The sequence below is a fragment of the Chionomys nivalis genome, chromosome 21 (assembly GCF_950005125.1).
Source record: "Chionomys nivalis chromosome 21, mChiNiv1.1, whole genome shotgun sequence".
NCBI classification, from domain to species: domain Eukaryota; kingdom Metazoa; phylum Chordata; class Mammalia; order Rodentia; family Cricetidae; genus Chionomys; species Chionomys nivalis.
In genome coordinates, this window is record NC_080106.1 from 28,361,537 (window position 1) to 28,382,248 (window position 20,712).

The 20,712-nt window shown below is 36.8% G+C and overlaps 1 pseudogene; it reads left to right on the forward strand.

Moving 5' to 3' along the window:
* Nucleotides 1–14,463, forward strand: part of LOC130863970 (ran-specific GTPase-activating protein-like) — a 138,354-nt pseudogene extending 123,891 nt beyond the window's left edge.
* Nucleotides 14,464–20,712: the final 6,249 nt, after the last annotated feature.

Genomic DNA, 20,712 nt, shown 5'->3' on the forward strand with positions numbered 1-20,712 from the left:
ACCATTTTATTCTCTAACCAAAATCCCATATTTTTACCAAGAGCTGGCACCTATATGTCTAATACCATAGCTACAAAGGGTATTTATTCACCCTCCTCAATGACTAACTCTGTTTTACTTCATATACTTATTTTTTTATCAATAACTTACTTATTCATGCTGCTGTATGTTTTCAAATGTTTTAAGCAATTTTGATTGGCTTATATATCTACTGGCAAGTTTGTGAGATTGTATGTTCTTTCTATACATACTTATGCTGTCGATCATGAATGTCTCCTGCTAACGTGTGTATTTTTTCCTCAGTTATTCTTATTTCTGAATTCCAACTGCAAGCTAGAGAAGAGGTAAAGCAGATACTGCTGTTCAGTACAAACTAAGCCAGATTAAACCGGAACCTCTGGATAAGGGCAAAAGACTTAAACCTTCCAAAACTTTCTAGTTTGAGAAGTCTGACTAATTAATTTTGGTGGGATAGTTATGGTATTTTCTCATTCTGACGTTGTCAGTGAGGAAATAGAAAGTCAGAGATATGATAAATGAAAATAATCTAGATAATAAGAGGAAGCAGTGATTAAAATCCAGATATAATTACAAGGAGTTCCCACCCAACGATTCCCATGTTTCTAAGCTTGTATGATAAAACTGACAGAAGGAAACTTGTCTGAATTCAGCAATAAGAATAACAAGAGATGTTCAGAAAAACCAAAAGAAGGATGCCCATGTTTGTCACAGGGCTTACTCAGGAGCATTTGCTAAATATCGTGCAAAAGTGAAATGTCCAGAATTAATCAGCTTTATACAAAGCCTGCCCCACATTAGTATTATCCCTATGAGGCTTCAAATCCCACGTTTTTCTGAATTTTATGAGGAAAACAGTTCTTTCTCTGTTGTCCTTTCTAATCTTCCTATTATTAGCTCAGCCTGTGGTCCACTGACAGCTACAGAACTTTCATTTGTAGGACTGACACTGTGCTCTTCCTGAGAGAGACTTTCAATCTGTATTTGACACAATCTGTTATCCATAGAAGAAGGTAATTGCTGTACACAGGACTTGGGCTGCAAGCATACCCTTCAGTCTGCCCATTTAAATTTTGCCTGTATTTTCAGACCCAGGTTCAATTTCTTTTCCTTTTAAAAAGTTTTTCTTGACCTTTCTAATACTCTTGTGCTTATTGTCACTTCCACTTAGATGGCAATTTATCAGGAACTGTCGATGACTTACAGTATTACTGTTTTTCTTCAGTACTTTTTCTAATGGACTCTAATTTATTTTACTAGACTATAAACTTAGATTTTTATTCTTAAATTATCAGACTGTTTATTCTTTCCTAAATTATTAAACAAATTTGGTCTCTCTATATAAAGTGTTCAATCCTAAATCAAATACTTCTATGCGGCTAAATAGTTTATTTGATTTCCTTAAGTGTAACAATAATAACTTATGACCTATTCTTTTTATCAAGATCATTAGATGAAAAGCTTGCCTTACACCATGCATCAGATCATCAATTTCATAGAACCTATTGTTGACGTCCTTTAGATTTTCTAGTATTGGTTAAATATTTTGTCTATAATAGTTGCCTTCAAGAATTTGAGTACATCAACATTAATTGATAAATTAGTCATTGATTTTTTTTGAAAAAAAAAAACAACAGATAACAATAAAAATAAATCCAAGGGAGTATAGCACAGCGGGCACCAACGAGAGTGGCAGAAACAGAAAGTGATTATCTAAGCTCAACCCTTATTTCCCTGCAATGAGTGGCTGGTTAATGGACTGTCGTGCTTTTGACAGAAATGAATATCTAGGTGTGTCTCAGAAAATCCAAAACCATATCTATGGTAAGAAAAGTTGAGGACTGTGTGTGGATCTCAGTACTTTCATGGTCATTGCCAGTGTAGAGTATTGGAGCAGCCAGAGTCCAGCCATCAGAGACACTATAAACCTACTGCACAGGGGACAATTTTAATAACATTGTATATTGTTCTGATGTGTGATTACACAATGTCAATAAACACAGACCAAGTTCATGACTTTCAAAGAAACTTGGTTAAATGCTGAATAAGAAATATTTAAAAGAAGAAAAGCATTGATACTTCTTCATTTCACTCATTACCTAATCAAATTACTGGATCTCAAAGAAAATAACTACACATGAGTATATTCTGTTGTCTAACCAAGGTTCTGTTAAAAGACTAAACTGTCTCTATGTCTCTGTAGTGGGGAGAGAAGCTTCTTCTTCTCGCTTCCTATATGTATGCAAGTATATATATTTATTGAAGGTAACACAAAAGAAACCTAAAAAGACTAAAGGACTACAAACCTATCCTTTCTCTTTTGTTTATGTTAATGTTGAGGTGGTAGCAAGCATTAAATATTGTCTTCACAGTTCTATTGCTTCCACAATTTCTACAGGGGAGATTACCTGATATATTATACATTCTCTTTTTCTTGAGCGTTATCCGATATATATATATATATATATATATATATATATATACATATATATTGATATTGAAATGTTCTTCATATGAATAATTTGAACTTATTGGTAAATATTTTGATTTCTTATCTGGAATTTAGTGCATTTCTTTTTTATTTGCTTATTGTTTCTTTCACATCATGTATATGTTTTTAATCATGTCCTTAAACCAGCATCACTGCTCAGAACAGTGATTATGATACGTTCTTATGGAACTGTGAACACTATTAATGGTATTCAGGCTTCAAGTCAATAGATCTGTGTAGGATGAAAATGCGCTAATTCTATGGCATGAACACCCAAATGGCATTACTCTAAGACATTTTCTAGGTTGCAGGTTGATAGACTTCTGCAGGATACAAATGAGCTCATGTCATGGCCATCAAACCTACATACCGGGCATTGTCTTGGTGATTGACAGATATACTCTAAAATCTCGCCTACTCCCCTGCTACTCCATTCCTAAAACAGTCCCCCGGTGTTCTCTGCAACTCACCCATTTTGGTCTTCTTATCAGTGATCAGTTGCACTGAGCTCTTTCCAGAGCCATCTGTACTCTGCCTCTGATGCATCACTGCCCCTACGTTCTGCCCAGTTAGTTCTTGAGCATCAGAGTATGTGCTATCCACCTTCCTTGGTGCCCCAAGGTTTAGGCCAGAACACTTTCTTGTATTCTCCAATGGAACCAGTTCCCTCTTTAGCATTTTGTTCCATGTATAACTAAGCTATAACATATTTCTGACTTCCCATGAATATTCCATTTTCCAAATCTTGATACATTAAGTTCTCAGCCAATGAGACCAGGTTGTTGTGCCTGATGGTGTCTCTTGAATTCCTTTTCTCCAATTCAAGTCCTTATATCCACTGTGTATTTTAAGCAAGAGACTTCTCTCCAAGTGTTCGATTGGACTTACCAAATCTTTGTGCCCAATTAAATTCCCAACATCTATCATTAGCAACTATTTGAATATGAAATTACTTGTGAATAAGTTTAATTCACTTGTATTTCTGTATTTAGGCACTGTGGAAGGAGCGGGTTACAAGCAATGCATTTTGCACTTTGTTACCAACTTCGGATGAAAGCTGCCATAGTTCTGGCATCTGTCAAAGTAGTTTCTTGGTCTTTGTAAGTATGCATTAATAACTTCATATAAAGGCATCAGTACTATTCAGGAGCGTTCTTCCCTCTTGATCCAATCAAGTCGCAAAGACCCTGATTCCCAATACTATCATTTAACAGATAAGAATTTTGTGTAAATTTAAGAATTTACACAATGATAAGATTATTCAATCTACTAGAAAAAAGGAACAGAGATATTTTTTATTCTTAATTTCATTTATTTTATCAATCTTATTTTGTTGGGGCACTGTTTTTCTATTTATTTTATTTTTTTTAAGACAGGGTTTTACTATGTACCACAAGCTAGAAACAGCTTCCACTCCAACACTGAACAACCTCTGTATATAAATTTGTCAGCCCACACTCCTATATAAAGATAAGAGAAAGGAATTCTGGACATGTAAAGACATTGGTCAAAAAGTGAAGTTGGTTATTAATGTCCAAGAAGGCAACTTTATTATCTATAGTTTAAAGAAAACTGTGAATACCCAATAAACTACTTTTGTGTGATTATACTTACAACATTTTCCCCTTCCTTTTCCGTCTTCCAAACCTTTCTATATTCTCCTTCTTCCTCTCTTTCAAATTCATGGAGTCCTTTCGTTGTTATTGCATGTGTATATGTACCTACCCTAAATATAATACCTGTCTATATAATATTAACTATATGCATGTTTTCAGGACTGACCATTTTGTACTGGACAGTCAAATCATGTGTTCTTCCCTGCAAAAGTTATTTCTCCTGTTCTAACCATTCTTTGGTAAATCTTTAGGTAAGCATATAGAAAACATGAATATGGGTAGCTGGAAACTTCTAATGCAAATAAACTTTGTTAATATTTTTCTGTAATACTTCCTGTAAAAAAAAAAGAAACAACTCTGTGATGTTCGTGGATATGGAATAATTTAAAAAAATATGTTAGAAATTATTCTTATTTTCTGGCTTTAGTTTACAATGCAACTTTCATTTTGTACATTATTGTCATTGCCAATAACTGTTTTAAAAATGTTATAAATAAAATAAAATATCTCTAGAGTTAGGAGACTACACTGGACAGAAGATAAGTTTCTTCCATCACTTTGTTCTCAGCTAGACTCTTAACTAATTCCCTTAACATTTCCATTTATATGTACATGAGCAATTGGAGAGGTTCACGTCTTTCCAATCAAAAGGGCTGCAGGGATCACCGACTTTGTAGGGGGAGTCAGCTATTCCGCCTCTCTTTTTGCTCTGTCAGGGGAGGGAAAGCCTTTCAAATTCACTCTCCAGTTGTCTAGGCTGCTCTTCCCTGCAGCATGTTAATTGCCTGTTTCCAAGGACACAGGTTTAGAAAAAAAGTAAGAATAAATGATCTCCATGCTGACGGTCTACACATTATCACCTTAAGCTTAACCCAATTAGACTGAGCCACTCGTCAGCCGTGTTGACCTTCAGAGAGAACATTGTTAGTGTCTCAGTCAACCGTGCATATTTCTAAAAAGTATTACCCCTCAGGAAAGATAAGTAAGATGCTCATACAGGAAAACTGATTTGTGAATAGCTTTGACTCAGTCGTTGCCTGTTTGTTCAAAAAGACCCTTGCAAAAAAAAAAAAAAACAATAATAATGTTCATAATAGTACATTAATATTAATGAGTCTTTGTTCATTCTTTAAAATCTGCATAAAGATTTCCCAATATTATGAGTTAAAACTAATTAGTCTTTACGAAAGCTGGAGATATCTGAGTTGGGAGAAGAAAATACACTTTCTCAAATGTTACAGTGTTCAAATATGCTAAGAAAAACCATAACCTAAAGCAAGTGAAAATGTGTTGGAGATTTTCTGTGTCATTCCCAGGTAAGGGCTGGAGTCTAATTGCTTTGGAAAGCACAGTATGTTTTTTGGGTTTTTTTGGTTTTTTTTTCCACAGAAGAATTGGTACCCTGTTGTTGGGATGACTGCACCAGAAGACAGGAAAGCTCATTACAGAGTCTTGAAGGCAAAGCTACTTTGTTTATTCACATATATAAACAACTCAGTGAGGGGAATAAAAAGGCTAGTGGCATATAAAGCCTTGCCATCGACCAAATGTAATGCAGTGATTGCACCAAATTCTGGGTACAATTGCATACACTCTGTTTAGCACCCAACAAATGACTGCCTTCTCATTATTATTATTCTTATTATTCTTATTCTTATTAGTATTATTATTATTTGTAGCCTGGGTTTCTCAAGCCATGGTGGTGCTTAATATACTTTGGAAATAACTAACATGCTTTGTTGAAATATAAATCCCTAGACTCTAATTGAGACTCATTAAATTTGAATTTGGGAAAGCCCCCAATTCTGTATTTTCAACTAATATTGTCCTCACTTGGACTGACATTTGAGAAACATTGTTCTTCATGACAACAAGTTTGGAAATTGTTCTTCCTTTCATTCTTCCCATACAAATCTAATGTTTGGGGGGCGGGGACTAGAGTCAACTAGCTCTAAATCCACAAAACAAACCCTGACATTCCAATATAATTCAGCTTACTTCATGTTCTATCATTATTCCTATCTGAAGCAGCGGGTTGTAAGAAAACTATGCTCCTAGGACTTTTTTTCTCGAGAGGATCTCAAGCATTGCTGTGGCCCAGCCACAGGAGAAGAAAGAAATTAGCAATGGAGGCACTTAAGAAGAGAGCTATTTAATGTTCATCAAAGAAGAGAATAATATCTGCCTCCTTCAGTCCCCCACATTCGTATGGCAAGCCTTTTCTTCAAAGTCACCCTGGAAAATTACATGACATTTTTATCACAGTCATTTTCAGGCTGGGTCATTATCTTTAACCAAACATTTGCACCACGTTTTGAGCAGACATATATCAGGCAGGCAGTAGATTGTGTTAGCAAATTCAAGGGGAGAATTTTCCACAGTCTTTCAGGGGTTGTCAATCAAGAGATGCAGTGATAAGGGAATAAGGGAGAAAATGTCACAGGAAAAAAGTGAAACCAAATGACAAGCCCAGTTATCAACTCAAATGACTGAGGCTGGAGACTGAGGTTTTAGCTAAAAGGACTATGTCTCTTGATACAAATGGGCAGCACTCAGGAGATAATTCTGCCCAGTCTGTCTTACCATGGAATGCCAGGCTGTTAATTTGTTAGTGGTGTGACCTTGGGGAACTGACTCAACTACATGAAATACCAGATATTGGAGACAAGAGGATCTTTAAGTGTTTTGCTAAGTGTATCACCTCGCATGCAGGGCACATTCACATTGTCACTTAGGCGTAAATCTTTATAAATGCTTCACAATTACTCCCTGGGAGCCAAACATGAGTCCTGTTAACTTAGATGTAGACAAGCATCTAGTCTCTTCTATGTGCTTAGTCTTTCATAGAGGAGGCTTGCAGACAGAACGCCTTCAATCCTTCTCAACTTTTTCCCCTTCCCTTGTGGGTATTGTTGCAACACGTGGAGTGTTGACATTGTACAAATGACTCTAAGGTGGTAATTTATGGTGCACTGGGTACAATCTGTTTTTCAATGTCCAACGAAGCAAGACGTCAACAGTTTATCAATATCCAACACAGAGTTATAGATCAAGCTTTTAGGAATTACAGCTGTGCATTCTCCAGGTAGATGCAGGTGTGTATAAAGGGTTTCACAGAAGGGGAAGAATCTACTCCAGGATGAATGCCAATAGCCTAAAGAATTTCCGTAGTAACATGACACACTTCAGTATTGCATGTGCAGAGCTCTTAGAGAAAGGATTCAGTGTTAAAGTTCAGGCTGTAAAGTATTATACGGAATGACTACAAAAACTATGAAACGCCCTCTTAAGTGAATAAAATAGGCCTATATGCTAACAATGATTTGAGCATTAAGTACAAAGTAAAGGGCAATAATAAGTCACATTTAGAGGAAGAAGGCAGTATCTATGCTAGGTACTGTTCTTCACCCTAGAAACAGCAAGATGGTGACATGAATAATGCTTCTATTAGAGTAAATATCACAATTGGATGATTGGTCTGAGAGACAAGAAAGCTCACTATTTCATACAGGACCTGTAGTTGTGTAAGACAAGAAAACACACATGGGCGGCATTGCTAAGAAAAATCTTAGAAGGATATTCATTAAACATTTAGGAAAACCTTGCAAAAATTAAGAAAATCCTAAGAGGCTCAAGTTTTAAAAGGTTTTCATCCAGATTCACCCTGGACAGCCTTTATTCACGTATTCTGTGAACACCAATGAATAGACTTTTGTTTCTATTTTGTACCAAGTAAAAGGCTTAGGTAAGCAATTCTGGGTCAAGACAGTTAGGTGTAAGAATAGGAAAGCCCAGCTTAATTAAAACGTCGTTCTAAACTCAACAGCTTATTTCACTGAGATTTATTAAAGTAGATATTTGTTGTTAATCAAAAGTCAATTGATTTCCCCAAAATATTTATTGAGACTTAACAACTCAGTTATGTGTGCTTTTGGTTGTTAAGGTCTCAATAAATCTGCTTTTCCAAATCAATGGGAATTTAATTAAAATGCAAAAAAATAACTATATGGTTTCTTTCAAATCCTTATTTTGCACAATTAATAGGATGCTATTAAGATCCTGATTTAGTGACTGGAGGCCAGGGAGGATTTAGTGTCCATTAAAAAGCCTGTGAGGACCAGAGCAGCAGGAAAGGAGACAGAGGGCGGGGAAGTAAAACCAGCTAGATGTCTGCTGTGGAAGCTGCCAGAAAGCAGTGGGAGGTAGGCTAAAGCATTACAAGGTATTACAAACCTTAAATTCCAATTAGTTAGGACACAGGCATCCCAATACAACTGACTCACATGAAAGTTTGGTCCAGTGACTTAATTCAAATCCTCGCTTCATTGCTGTTCTAATGGCAATGGAAGTAGCACACACATGCACACGCACAAACACACACACACACACACAGTTCTTTACTGCTACTCTGACTGTGACCTTATTTGTTAACGGGGTCTTCCTAGAGGTAATCAAGTCGGGGATGGGACTTGCCTAGATACAGGTGAGGTCTTAATCAGACAGCTAAGATCCTTAAAAAACAGGTAATATGTGACAGGGGAGAAAACTGTGAAAATATAGAAAAAGAAAAAAATTAAAGTGGTGTTTCTATAACCCAAACAAGGGAAATATTTCCTGTAGCAATATAATTGTGGAACCTTGGAGCAGGAATTACATAGGCAATTCAGTAAGACCATAGCCTCACCAGAACTTCCAGTTTGAATTTTTGCTCCCAGAAACATGGGAAATCACATTTCTATTGTTACAAGTCATACAATTTGTTGTATTTTTTTTTCTGGTAGATATTACAAGTCAATGCATGACTAAATAAATCTCTTGTAAAAGAATCGGCCCTTAATAACCTATTCAGCCCTAGTCATACAAGAGACGTGGGACGCCAGACCAACCCGAGATTTTCTTGAAGGTCCCAGCGAAAGGACAAAGAGGACTTTATTTCTGGGTCTTTATTCAGGGGTGGACTTGCAAGACCTGTGTGGCACTTGAGCCATTGCTTCAAAATGAGTCAAGGTTGTCGCTTCTGGGGACGTGATTCTTCCCCCTGGACTGTGGTATCAGTCCTTAGGCAGCTGTGCCAGAGGGATCCAGCATTCTACTGATTTTGGCCACTTTACCCCTTGTAAATAGTATATAAACTGATATATATATATATATATATATACAAACTCATTTGACATAAGTCATCATCTTATGCAAGACCTCTTGGCTCCAACTTTGCTTTTGTCTATTCTATATCTCATCTCCTTTATTTTTCCTCACTGGTTCTTTCACGTGACCCCCCCCCCCCCCCTTGTGCTTTGACCCTTATTTCTGCCGGCTCAGGAAAATGGGACAAAGAAATACCTAAAAAATTTTATCTCTTCCATGTGCTATAGCACTTCACTGTTTTGAATCTGGGTGGCCTTACACACCAGTCCCTTTCTTTCTCTCCATCCGTTGATGTTCACTATTTCACCTTGATCAAGAAATCTTCACTGTCTATTCATTAAGAGAAAGCTCTTGTCGGACAGCGGTGGCACACAAATTTAATCCCAGCACTTGGGAGGCAGAGGCAGGCTGATCTTCTGAGTTCAAAACTATCCTGGACTACAGGAGCTAGTTCCCCAAAAGCTAGGGCTATTACACAGAAAAATCCTGTCTCAAAGAACAAACAAACAAAGAAGAAGAAAAGAAAGAAGCTCTTTTCCTGGTCTTGTTTTATATTGATTTTTTCTTTTAAAAACAAATGCTTATGAATTTCATAATTTAGTCATAAGATTATAAAAATAATGTTAATTTAATTAACAAATGCTAAGGGCTAGTTTGGAACATTTATAAATTTGTTATAGAAAATGATATGAGGTGTATTTTCTGTATATGGTGTTAATCACAAAGACAGGAGGAGAAAGACCACTGACTGAAATTATGACCAAATTAAAGGAAGTTTTATTCATGTACACATCAGAGCCAAAACAGTGGCTTTCTCCCCATAATATGGGATTCCTGAAATCAGCAGCAAACCAATTTCTCAAGCCATTTTGGTAAGGCAAAACCATAAGGTCAGGGACTTTGTGTATAGGCATAACTACAGAAATGAGACCAGGCAGTTAAGGTAAGTGAGTCATGGAACAATTCTGAGAGTATTGAACATTTCTGAGAACAGGTAACTTTGGGGGGTGTGGTTTATGGTACATTCTATGGTTACTGGGTTAGGGCACAGCCTAGATAGGAGAAACAAAAAGTCAAGTTATAGTAAACAGAAACAACGTAACTACAGTCTCAAAATGGGTCCTAGGAGCAAAACAGAGACAAGCTGTTTCTTCCCAAGTAGTTTGCCAGCAATAGAAGGTGAGATTTAAAGATTTGCACTATTTTTGCCAGAGTGAATATATTTGATCCTTCAATTTCATAATGGGGGTTCAACGACAAAGTACTGTGCTAAAGGAAGGAGGATAAAAATGTATTCCACTGTGCTGTTTAGAGATGAGGCTTCTGAGAACTCACATCATATTTAGTGTTGGTCATATACACTATTGAATATTAGTGGCTTTTATAGTATAGATCACAATGTGATGAAGTCAAGGGAAGCCCTCTCCAAAATGTGCAACTTGTTAATATGAATTCCTTCTTGAAAAACTTCACATTAAGTACACCTACTTATTTACCAAGTTGTCTGCTCTGGGTATTTTAGCAGGTATCCAAAGCTGACGGCTAGTTTTCCACTTAGAAACTTTGTAGCTTATCAATTTTATTTCCCTGGCTACCAATAGCCAACTACACAAGAGGTAATAAGTAACTTTTATTTTATTTTTTATTTTTAACTGTGGAACAGAAAGTTATTTATTTACATTGTAATAGTCCTGGGAGAAAAGACAGAAGCCAAGACTAGGCTTTGGAGCAGAGATCATGTTTCCAAATCAAAGACTGCAACATCTACTTTGTAGGGTTAGGGTGAGGACTAGGAAGATAACAGCTCTGATGCAATTTAACAACTATAAGTAGCAGTTCTAAGCTCTCAGCAGCAGTATTGAATGGTTTTTCCTGTTTACCGCAGCTTTAAGGAGACAGGAACAACAAGAAGAAAAGTCTCAGAACGCAGATGATTCAATCTGACCCTGTTCTAGCAACAAAATCTTCTCTTATATGAACATTCTAGAAAGCTGTTATCTGATCCTGACTTTAAAAAATAAGTAGGTAAGACAGGTGAAAGGGAAGGATGATCTTTTGAGCAAAGCCAGCTGGAGTCATTAGACTGGGTCACAGAAAAGCATTTAACTTCCAGTTGTTCTTAAGTGTATTGATTTTCCCCACCATGGAACCCCTATGGCAGGCCCAATGGGCAGCTGACCTTGAGTGACCTGCTACATCAGCCAGCTCCTTCGGCAGTTTAATAACTGTCAATTTCTCACAATCTTTTCAAAGTGAGGGCTTTGGGCATGGGAAATGAAAACTGAAAAGCCTCTCATTCTCCTGGCTTAATAACCTCACGTTGCCACATCTCAGTTAGCTCATCTGCACAGAAGCTGATGAAAGGGGAGCGAGTAGCATCATAAATACTCCAGCAGGTGTAATGGGCTTAGGAAGCTGGCATCTTATCTAATTAAAGCGACACAATGGGGGAAAAAGCTTCCATTACATCTGTGCCCTTTTACATAAATGTACATTCAATTTATGACGCTCCCAAAGGTCCTCTTTGTGCTTAACATACAAGCAGCACAGGACATCTCAGTTCAAGACCAAATGTGGGTGGACAGCATTGAGTAACAACATCGTCTGTCTCAGACATGTACAGACAAGTTTTCTTTCTGTCATTGTTCAAAAGAGAGCAATGTAACTATTTTCACTGTGTTGGATGTTGTAAGTGATCTAGAAAGGATTCAGACTGCACAAAGAAGATGTACATCAGCGATGTGCAAGCTCTATATACATTATCTATGGTACTTTAATATTCATGAATTTGGACAGCTGTAGGAGTTCTCATTGCACTGTTTTGTGGATAGGAATTTTTAACTATACTGGCTTTCTCTCCCCCAGTCCTATTCTCATGGCATTACCCCTTTTTATCTAAATCTTTGCATTCTGTCTATTCCTGTGATAGACAAGAGGAGCAAACACATTTGAATATATCAGACTATGATAAAATATCTTTTTAATAAGAAACCATGGAGATAATTTGTTGAGACTTTCATTTTTGAATAATCCAATTAATGCCAACCTAATGCCATGTGTATCTCAGGCACTGAGCAGCATGTCAGATTTGTAAAGAGCAAAGGCCCTACCTTTATAAATTTACCAACTAATGAGAAACATTTATAAGGCCATTTTTAGACAACAGCGTAAGAACTCCAAAGCAAAAGTTGTATGCCTTCAGCTTTTCTTCATCTGTCACAAGTCCCATTCTTTCCCAACTCTCTACCAAGTCAGGACTTAGCTATTCCATTCAATTTATAAGGTAATCAAGACTCAAGGATGTTAGAAGATACAGGTCCAGCACTGTAACAAAGAATGTGAATCTATGGCACAGAACTAAGTGCATAAAAATTTACCTCTGCTTTTTACACTCTGGAAGACACTGACTAATTAATTTTTATTTATTTGTCCTTAAGAATTAACTTTTCTCCATTCACTCGTTGGCTCAGAATGTGAACTTGATCTTAAAACTCTGAGTTTTCCCCTGGACACATTTGCAGTTATTAACTTATTGTTCTCCCGATCCACTTTTCAATATGAGTTTCCCTGGGTAGGATCCTTGGCCAAGACTTGACCTATCTTCTGACGGTGGGCCTCACCTAGCAGCAAACATTATTCTCTAACTTTCCATCTCTTTTTTTTCTTCTCACTCTGAGGCTGAAGCAAGGCATAGTCACTGAAATTACATTGTCTAAAATCGTGTCCTTATACAGTGAGGAGTGCTGTCAATCAAAGTATAGCCCAGCAAAAGGTAGCTATTAAGTGTTGTCACTTGTGGGGGTAGCTTTATGTTGGAAATGGAATCTTTAGAAGTGTAATCAAGGTAAGAGAAATATACAAGAGTGGGCCTTGATGTAATATGTCCCTGGCATCCCTAAGGAATGGGTAACTAGCTATATAAAAACAGAATACACAGGGCAAATGCTGTATGACAACAGAGAACAAATTGAAGTGATGCAGCCACAGCGAATGACTGCCAAGTAATAAAGGCAAATACCCAAAGCCGGGAGGAGCCAAGCAAAGATTTAACTAGGTCTCAGAAGGTGCATGCTCCATTTGTTACTTTGCTTTCCATAGTCGCTCCAAAACTGTCAAAGAATAAATTTTTCTGGTCATTAATCACCTGATTTATGTTGCTTTGCTCATATAGACTTAGAAATCTAATATAAGGCATTCTAAAAATTTATTAAGAAAACCTTCATTATACATCTAAGGACCATGACCACTTCTGGTACCTGCAATACTTGGTACACAGTTCCTTGAATCTTCTGCTTTACTTGATTTTCAGAATGCTGTGAGCATGGAGTATGGAGAGTTTGCTCTACAAGACAAACAAAAAATGAATATAACAATCTAATTTCTTGTCACTATCAAGATATTTTAATTGCAAGAAAAGTGGGTGGCTAATCCAGGATGAGAGTGAAGCTCCAAATTTTCCTTAAGTTGTAGGCCTCTAGTCTATACTAGTCTTTTCTGAGAAGCTATTGGGATTTTAATTATAGATACTTCTCCATAGGTCCATGTGTTTGAATGCTTGTTCCCTAGGTGGCGGAAGTATCATGGTCCAATCCAGTGATACCTGAGCCAATCAAGTTGCCATTTCCACACCTCCATGGCCAAGGACAGTCATATGGACCATACCTTCATAGTGAAGGCAGATTAGTCCAACCATGACCCTTGGTTGAACCAATAGTTGCTTTTCCTGAGGAAGAGAAACTTTTTAGTGAAGTGAACAAAGTTACTCTGTTTGGTTTAGGGAATGACCTCCCAGAATAGAAGGAGTAAGGCACCATTGATGTAAAGCTCTTGAAGCAAAAGGAGAAAGGGATCATCCATCTTCTCATGAGGAGGGCCAAGACCCTGAAGATATATGCTAACCATTATATTACATGGTCGATGGAAATGAAACCGAATGCTGGCAGCAACCATACCTCAGTCTGAAATACATATGCTGATTTTGTTGATGAGTGCCCAAAGTCTAAGCTGCTTGCATCCCACTTCCTAAATTCTGAGAATCCACAATAGTTCAAACAAAGTTTGAAGAATGCAGAAAAGGAGTTGGAGAGAGAGAAAAGAAAGAAAAACAAAAAACAATAATGCCAAAAGTTGGCTAAGAAATTGGAAGCCCTTTCTGTCATGGAGTCCGAAGAAAAATCTGAGGAGAAACAATGAGTAATTCTCTCTCCTTTATCTTCCTTTTTCTTTTTAAAAATTTCCTTGATCTGTAAGGTTTGTCTTTATTCTACAAAGGACTTTAGAAAGAACTAAATTCCAGTCTTCGGGTTGTTTTTAAATTTTTTTCCTTCATAAGTTTTTTACACCATTGAATGTGACTTCAGAAATCTATTCCCCAGTCATGAAAATGTACTTTGATAAATTTCTTTCCCATAGTGGAAAAGTTTATTTATAGTCACCAAAAATAGTGAATAAAAACTGCCTTTGCAAACATGAAAAAAATAATTATGATAAATTTGACAATTTTGCTTTAGCATTAGACCTTTTTTCTGATAATGGAGATTTTTAGGGGGTTTTACATACATGTACACACACACATACTCAGAGATACTAAATAAATTCATAAAGCTATACAACAAGGTACAAATTATCTATAGTATTTGGGTGAGACTAGCAAGATGACTCAGTGGAAACAATTCCCTGCTGTCATGCCTGAGGACCTGAATTAGAACAATTCCTCTAACCCATATGTTGGAAGGAGAGAATCAGTCTGGGAATGCTGAAGATTGACCCTTCAGAGATATGACATGGAAAACAATGTCAATACTCATATACACACATAAGTAACTTTCAACAAAATTTTAAAACTATTTATCATATTTGTCCCAATGATTGTTTGTGATAAAATCTAAAACCAGATTTGAAGTTGTAATTGAATTGTAAAATTTAGAAGTTGAATGATTGTAAATAGTGACTGCACTTTAGTTTCCTGGCCACCTTGACCCAAATAGTCACATAAAGACTATAGTAACTGCAACAATGTTTTCCCAATGGCTTACGCACATTCCTAGCCAGCTCTTACATTTTAAATTAACCCATTTCTATTATTCTATGTATCACCATGAGACTGTGGCTTACTGGTGAGGTTCTGGTGTCTTTCTCCTTCAGTCGCGATATGCTGTCTGACTGACTCCACCTTCTTTCTTCCTGCATTCAGTTTTCCCACATAGCTCTATTCTGCCCTGACATACATCAAAAACTCTTATTTATTAACCATTGTAATGAAACACATTAGATGCTAATACACACACACACCTAACATTCAGACATATAGGTATGCATTTAAGAATTTATTTTAAAAATGTTACATGTTCTAGCCCAATTTCTTTCCTCTCTTCATTCTTATTTGGTTTTTGACAAAGAAAAAGAAACCCTAGCAAGCACTAGAAACTATAGAATTATATCCTTTAGAAAAGAAGACATATAAACTATAGTTAAGGTGTGATGTTTAATCCTCATTGCAAGCTTAGTTAGTTTAGGAAGCACTTCCTAACTCTGCTGCTGTGTGAGGCTGTGAAGGCATTTCCAGAAAGGTACAACTGAGAAGGGAAGATCTATAACAAATGTAGATAGGTTTATATGGAATAGGATGTCACAATCCCTTGGGATGGAGTTCCTGCATGAAGAAGAAGAAGAAAAAAGAGAGAGAAAACAAGCTAAATGCCTGGATTCATATTTTTCTCTTTGCTTCTTGACTGGATGCCATATGATCAGCCACTCCATTCTCCTGCCATCAGGCATTCCGTGCCATCCCCTTGAATCATTAGCAAAATAATAATAATAATAATAATAATAATAATAATAATAATAATAAGAAGAAGAAGAAGAAGAAGAAGAAGAAGAATGAGAAAAAATCCACATATATGTAACTTAGGCTCATTTGTCAATTATTTTGTAACAACAATGAGACAGGAAACTAATATATAAAGATTGATGTCTGGAGGTTGTGGTTGTGGCTTCAGGTTCAAGATTTAAATACCTTTCTCTTCTCCCTGTTTCATCCTCTTTTGCTATCCAAATCCTGCCATTTCATTTCTGTCCTCAAATTTTAGCTACATATCTCTGACTACAGAAGACCTTGCTGTCCACCCTACCCTTAAATCACAACCGTTAGATGAGTTATTTGGGTGATTCAGTTTTAGAATCTTCTCTCTGTGTGTTTTAAATTTGTTTTTGGCATTAAATTGCAAGGCAGTGACTATTTCCAGTGACAGAATCCAAAGGCTGTGGTTCTGCGTGTATTGGCAGCCCAGCTTCTCAACATGCCGCATGGGAGAAGTCAGAGCTCAGAAAGAGAGAACATTGCCAATAGACCACAGGAGGCAACTGTCCGCACCATGGAGACCTGGCAAGACTGTCCTCTCTGAGCAGAGAAGCACTTTGCTTTCTGTAAGGTGACTGAACCTTCACTTTAGTGAGAAACTATTATTTGCTATAGGAGAATGCCCATTTTAAAAAAAATGCTTTATTTAATTTCCTTTATAATAAAATCAAATCAGTAGGTATTACAAAAAAAATTGAAGTCGATATAATTCTACTCTGAAGAGGGTCATATTGTGAGCTATGGATATAGAGCCAGAGACGTGATTAGAGAGGTTACCCAGAGCCAGAAGTCAGACTTCCAAAGCCTCCCTTAGTACCGTGAGATACAACATTCAACTAGTTCAGAAAATCTGATAGAAACTCAGCACAGGCCTAGCATCATTGATTCATGTTTTCGAAAACAACACTCCAGTGCACATGAAAAAGGCTTGTTGCTATACAGCAGAACCAAAAGCAAGAACCCATTTTGGAAGCTATTATAATAGACGCCGTGAGACTTGGAAGGCTGGAAAGAGATGAGGTACCATAAGGAGTGTAGCAGAGGCAACTGAAAATAGGAAGTACTTTGGCAGGACATACCGATCTAGTTGGGGAGCTTTTTCTGAGACTGATCCATATATTCCCAATGTCAAATCATGAAGGCACAATCCAAGGAAATGTGATTACCCATGAGCCAGATTCAAATTGGCACACTTAAACAATCTGCATTTTTTTTTTTTTTTAGGTTCGTGGGTGGAAAGCATTTTTATCTTAGCTTACAGAGACTGGAACATAATCAGGTCTACAATGGGATGCTTCAGGATGAGTGCATGTGAAATCAATAGTCATTTCCATGTCCTAATATTCAAAGGGGGATGATGCCATCAACATAAAGGGCGGTTTTGGAAATTGTAAGCAGAGGTTGGAGGTGGCGATGATGCCCATTAAAACAATGATAAGCAAACGCACCACTCCTCGGGTGGCTATCTTCCTTCACCTGCAGATACCTCTAAAGGCTATCGCAGAAGGAATCACATCAGTTTGTAATTTCAAGGAAGTTAGTCTAGCAAAGTGATCATGAAACCTATAATAACATCTGTCTTCAACAAGTACCTAACTTCTAAGTGAAAAAGAGGGCACCGTCTACTGTGGTGTCATGGCTCTGACTGGGCGATTTACAAATGCATAGCCTTTGTAAACAGAGAAGAAATTGCAGTCTTACAAAGAAACAAAAGTAAATAGGCCAACAACCCCAAATACGTATAAAACCTTGCTTACCAGGTTATCTCTGATCCATCACCAGTTGCTTTGGTTTCAAGGAAGAGAGGCAAGAACTGAACAGAATGCTGGAGGGGGGGATTTTGCAGTTGCACAATGTGCTTGGCTGCAGACATTACTTCCTATTAGAAATCTGTTTCCTGCTACTTTCCTTGGGCATTCACAAGCCCATAAATTTTTCACACTGAAGGATATTTATGTCTCATATTCAGTTTTCTTTCAATAACTGACAAAAAAGATGTTTCCGTGATGTTCATCACAAAAGACTTTTACTTGCTCCCTCATCAGAAATTTTTTTTTTCTGTAATACTGTCTCAGGCAGTTAACAGCTGGATTTTTGGACCACACTGGAATGCATTTGTGTAACAGTGTGTAAGTTTGTTAGTAAATGACATAGGACAAGGTTTTGTAGAATTTTCTTATCTGTGCCTTTAATGGAATAACTGTTTTACAGTTTAAGCACAGGTGAGAAGCAGCTTTTACAAGATTTTTTTTCACTTTCATGCAAAGTTTGAAAATGATAACGTCATATGACATTGTTGTGTACATCACCCCAGAATTGATGCTTACTGAATTTTAATTAAATATTAGGTAGAAGCCAGGTAGAGAGGCAATGAAAATACAACCTTATGATCTGAACCTAGACACTTTGCCAAAGTGCCCACATGGGGATGGGCTATAATAGCAGAACGTCTCAATTAGAGAAATAAAGGCTGTCAAAAGTCTGCTGAAATAATCCAGGTGAACAGTGTTAAAGATACAGTTAAGGTGACAGAAATAGATTTAAATAGAGAGGCAGATCTAAGAGGTTGATAATACTGTTTGATAAATTGTTTCATAGATTGAAACGAAGGAATTTTGTTCATTATCATCATCATCATCATCATTTTAAGAAAGATTATATCATCAGTAACTTCTCAAGTGCCTCATCCCTGATACCCAAACTGAAAGGTGTGTTAAAGTGTGGAGGCCAATAGCAGTTTGGTTTAATAAGAGATGTTTGGTAAGAGATGTTTACATGGAGAAATCTCCATGCAAACTTTCTTCAGTGTTTTGGAATCAAAGAAAAACCACATGTCTATCTGAATTGCCACTTTTTTTAATGGAAACTTTAAAATTGGAAAAAATGCCTTCTGCTCTGGGTATCATTTATTATCCAAGGTTTAATCAAACCAAACCTTTTATTTTGTTGATGTTTTCAGCATAGATTTTTGGTTTCAATCACAGTTGATCTCAGGAAAGAGAAGGTGGGGCAGGAAGGCACATCATATGAGAAGAGACTCAGGGATGATTTCTTGGAGATAAATATTTGTAATGTAATTACAGATCTATCATCAACCCCACTATAATTTACTGTCAATCACCATGCTTATGATAGCATCTTCCTTCTGAGGCATAACTCTCATGCACTGCAATTATCTCGAGGATGAATCTTCATGCTCAACCTCCTCCCAACACAGAACTATGTGGAAATTAGTTTTAGCACCTGATTCTCCAGTGCCCCACCATGTAGTTCATCACAACCTTCACCCAAACTAGTTGTGTATTTGAGACTTTGTCTAAAGGGATAGAAACAAGGATTGATGCTTTCTTACATACTGCCTTTTTTTCTGACATGTGTATTTCTCTTGGATGACAAATGAGAGAAATAAATGGGGAATTAGAAGATATCTATGTATACTTTTATTTAAATACTGCCTCTCATTATCTAATAGATGTATTATAGTTTAAAATAGTTTTTCTGTCTTTAATATTTCCAGATCCACTTACTGATGAATATTTTTCTTTCTTGTCAAATTAAAAGAGAAACCATATCAATATTTACTCAACAATATTATATAATACTGCATTAACTCTTCCTCTCTATTCCAATTACTGCATGTTATTAATGGGAATAAAACTATTAACAGAGTGTCCTGTTACTTAATTATATTAGTATGACCCCACATGTTTATAACTTGCATATATTTGTTTATTTTCCTGAAATTTATTTAACAACCCGCTCTTATATTTTTACAACTTCTGCAGAAGGAATTCAGCATCTTGTTTGTCAGTTAAATACATTGATACAGGAAAAGTTTTAGTCAGATCTTGAAGAAGGAATATTGAATCTTGTTAACCAGACAATCAACAGCTTGAAGACAGCACAGAGTTTGTGAAAGGAGCAGCATTTTATGTTATATAAACCTTGAAAGAATATAGTCAAACTGGACCGGAATAAAATCTAGAGGAAGGTATAGAATTTTGACACAGTTTAAGATCAATATACCAGATGACATGCTGATGTCAATACATTTTAGGAAGTATATGATTTGCCTATATTCGTCTAGACATGCACATAGATTTATCAATTTTGTCTTTAACTTTCTTCACAGCAGAAGATTATGTAAAGGTCACGCAGGGCTGCAATTTCATGTTCCATAATTATCCTACTGCTTGCTCATTTCCAACAAATGGTTTCTACCTCTATCTGTCCCCTGATAGTGAGATTGGTGCTTAACTCTCAGCAGAAGGCTAAAAATTGTGCAAAGGTAACCAGACATACAAGTAGGAACTTCAAGTTTCTGAATAAAACTAGGTAGCAAAGAAATTCTAGAGACTTGTTAAGTGTACCCAGTAACATATAATTGCAGAAAGAATACAAAGAAAGATAAGTAGAAAAGTAAATCCAAACTCAACCAAGTGCATTGTACTGTGAGTGTTAAAAGCTTAAAGTGTTCCTTGCTTGCGGTCCTCAGGACCGCGAGGGGTGCACCCACACACTGAGACAATGGGGATGTTCTATCAGGAACTCACCAAGGCCAGCTGGACTGGGTCTGAAAAAAC